Genomic DNA, 3,776 nt, shown 5'->3' with positions numbered 1-3,776 from the left:
GATATGGTCATCTGCTTTTGCTTCTTGGACATGTTTAATGTTTATCTGTGACCCTAATAATTAATTAAGTAGGTGTTTTGGTAATTTTTTTATGCTTTCTGATTACCTGCAGGAAGATGTGATCAGGATGTGGTCTTCCCTTTTCACGCTTCTTATTGCTTAGCTCAGAGTAACTTTTTTGGGCCTCAGTTGGGCCTGTGCCCTGCCGGCTTGCTGTTTGGGCCTCAGGCAGGTGGGTTGAACCTAAGGTGGGTGGTTTGAGCCTCTGGGGTCCTGGGTGTCAGCGACCGGGCTGCAGGAAGGTTGGGCCTCGGGTGGGCGGTTTGGACCTCAGGGGGCCTGGGAATCAGCAGCTGGGCATCGGGCAGCTTGGGCCTCAGTGGCGGGTTGGGTGGATTGGGCCTTGGGGGTCCTGTGCCTCGGCGTCCAGTCTGAGGGCAGGTTTGGTCTCAGGGGCACTGGGTCTTGGTGACTGGGCTACCCGGCGGGTTGGTCCTCCTAGGCCCTGGGCTTCAGCGATCAGGCTACGTGGCAGGTTGCGTCTTGGGGACCCTGGACCTTGGCAGCAACTGGACTGTGGACCCCCTGGACCGCGAGGTGGGTATGCGATTTGGGCCTTGGTTGGGCCTGGGCCTTTGTGACCAGTCTGTGGGCGGGTTGGGCCTCAGGGCAGGCCTTGGCCTCAGGGGGAGTGTCTGGGCCTTGGGAGTGCCTTGGTCTCAGTGGGAGGGCCTGTGCCTTGGATGTTCCTGAGCCTCGGCGGCTTGGCAGAGGGCTGGTCTAGGCTGGGGCAGTAGAGGGCTGGAGGTCGTGGCTGCAGGAAGGTAGTGTCCGTATTTGATGATCTAAAAAATGCCTCTCTCAGTCTCTCTGTATCGTGGGTACCCCGAATTTCCTCATATCCATGCCAATATCCCTCTCTATTTGTTCGGCTTTGTTAGTTTATGCTTCCTTTTCTCTGGAATTGCAGTCTTCTAAGTGGAGTTGCTCTAGCCCTGTATTCCGAGGTATGCAGGCAGCAGAGGCACTCACCAGTGCGGGCACGGAAGCAGGAGCCACGTGCCGGCAGGCAAAAGCTCAAAATCCCTGTAATTCCTCAGCAATTTGATCTTTTACAAAAACGAGTTCAGAATGTTGAAATATAGGATCTTATGTTTGTTCAAAGGCTGTCTGTCTGCTAGACAGAGATTTCTTATGTGCTATTCCGCCCCTTTTCCCCGAGACTGCCCTACCTGAGCTGCCTGGTCAGGGAAGCGCTGGAAGTGCTCTCCCCATTAGTAAGTCCACTTTTTTTTTTCATATGTCATATTTATAGGGTACTTGTCTTAAGGAAACAAAGTCTATGCTCAGATGAAATATGTTTTGAAAGAGATGACCTCTTTTCTCCACCGGGGTTTGGTTCTTGAGGATTAGAAATTGCTTTGCCTGCTTGTCTGGGTTTCTGAGGTCGCTTTCCATCTGGTCATCACCCTTCCCCACTTTCACTGAAAGTAAGTTACTATAATTCTTCAGCATCACATCCACGTACAGGATCCTCTGAGACTGGTCCAGTTGCTCACTTCTTCCTATGTAAAGTCTACAGTCACATCTGTGAACGAAACCCATCCCTGGGACTTGTTCATTTTCGATAGCTTCTGGGTGAAAGCAGAGCTACTGAAGCTCTCTCACCAATCATTGAGTCCATACAGGCAATGTACAGCTAACCTCTGTTCTGACTGGTTAATTGCTAAATATTTGACCACTACCCTTTGGCTTTAGAGCCCAGGCAAAATTCCAATTACCTTAGATTGGTCCCAATGTTCTTTTTTTTATTTTTTTAACTTTTATTGTGAATTATGTGGCAGTTTACATGGGAGAACATTAGTTTTACATTCAGCCTATCGTATATTGTTTCATTGCCATGGTTACAATCTCCTCCACATATCACCAATCAACGAAAGGGTACATCCTATAAGCCTGCACCGCACCTCCCCCTGCCCCCCGGTCACCAGCCCACAACCCTTCTCCCTCCCTGGGTCCTGAGTTCCCAGCTGCTCAATCTCTCCACGTCATCATCTCTGCCTCCATCTCGAGGATCTTTGCCTCTCTGGGTAGGGTTCCACTCTCCGCTCTTCTCCCTTCATGGTTCCTGGGACCTCCGCTCCTAGCCTGCAAAGTTAATCACTCCCCTCTTTTCCACAAAATGTCTACTTTTACATTTACAACCTTCACAATCAGTCCTGGTAACAATTATTCACCCTTGTATCACAAGACACCTATCCTCATTTCCTTTAATCAGTCCCGCCTAGACAGATTGGATACTACTCAGTGGAGATTCTATCTTCCTCCATGCCCTCTGAATCTAGGTTCCCTCTTGAAAGTTTGTAAGCCAGTCACTTCTTGCCTTTGTAATCCTCCACCCCCCATTTTGGATAGACAATGTCCAAGTTGCCCATCCCTGTCTACTTTCTGTATGGAGGGAGTGGGAATGATCCTTGCTATAAAGATTTGTTCCCTTTTTTGAGCTACTGCATCCGTGGGTGTAGGTCAAATTCATCAAATTGTATCAGATTACTTTTGTTTTCCTCTTCTATCTTCTTCTAGTTGCGCTTTGATCATCCAGTCATTGAGGCCAGGTCAAATGGGTATTATCTGCAAGTGTGGGTACTCTTGTGGATATGTACTCTTCTTAGCAGCTGGACACTTCACTCTCCACTCCAGTCCTCCATGGCTATGTCACTGACTCTGGGACCAAGAGTCTCCAGGTCTTGTCACACTTCTGGCCAACAAGGTCTCCACCTGGGTTGAAGTCAACTGAACGTTGTAGGGCTTAGCTCGCAGCCTCATAGCTGTTTTTCCCTCACTTCACCTTGTCGGCAGTGAACATGGTCACCCATCAGAGTGTGTATTTCCATTGAGTCTTAGATTTGGAAGGGGGTTTACTCTGAAGGGACCCGACCCACTGCCTTGATGTCTCCTGAGCAGGTACTTGCTTGTTCTTGTAGTAATCAGTTGGTCTGCCTCTTTTGTTTTGTACTTTTCCTGTCAGTCTTTCTTTCAAGAGTAAACTTCTGTTCTTCTAGCCATCCAGGATGGTCTGCCCTTCCTCTCAGGGGGAAATTTCCCACCACTGAAGATTCTCGATGCTGTTCAGGAATCCACCTATAGTCTTATGTAATGCAGAGGCTCTGCAGGAAGCCTCCTTCACTGGGCACGTTGTATTCCCATTTTAGGTATTCCAATCAGTTATAGGCAGAAGACGGACTTACAAGCTTTCTGTGGTGATATTTCTGGCTTTTCCTTTCTCTCCCCTTCCAGTGTCTATTTTATAATGTAATGCAAGGAAAACCAAGATTCAGTAGACAGCCAAACATCTTAACATTATCCCCCCCCTTTTCCCTATTCCAGCCATGTCTCAATCCGTGGACCCCATAGCCCTGTTGTTTCAAGGTTGTGCACACATCACTCTTTGCCTCTGTCCCACTTAGTGCATACAAACCTGCCTGCTTGTACTCCCCTCCGCTTTGTTCTTCCATTCCCCTCTCCCTTTTTGTATATTGCCCCCCTCCCCAACACCCAAACTATCCTATGTCTATTCCCTGCCCTGTGCTCTACCTTTCCATCTCTCCCCTCATCTCACCCCCAACATACCGGCAATCAGCAAAGAATCCCCCCAACCCCTTTAGTATGAGTTCTTTTTCTTAGTCTTTTAGAGTAGTGGTCCTATGCAGTATTACTCCTTTTGTGACTGACTAATTACACTCAACATAATGCACTTAAGGTTCATCCATGTTAAC

The 3,776-nt window shown here is 48.4% G+C and overlaps 1 pseudogene; it reads right to left on the bottom strand.

The window, feature by feature from the left end:
- Positions 1 to 1,622, bottom strand: part of LOC102822985 — a 9,587-nt pseudogene extending 7,965 nt beyond the window's left edge.
- Positions 1,623 to 3,776: the final 2,154 nt, after the last annotated feature.

Source organism: Chrysochloris asiatica, unplaced genomic scaffold (genome assembly GCF_000296735.1).
Source record: "Chrysochloris asiatica unplaced genomic scaffold, ChrAsi1.0 scaffold00118, whole genome shotgun sequence".
In the NCBI taxonomy this organism is placed as follows: domain Eukaryota; kingdom Metazoa; phylum Chordata; class Mammalia; order Afrosoricida; family Chrysochloridae; genus Chrysochloris; species Chrysochloris asiatica.
Note: the sequence above shows the minus strand (reverse complement) of the source record. Positions and strands in the feature narration are given on the sequence as shown.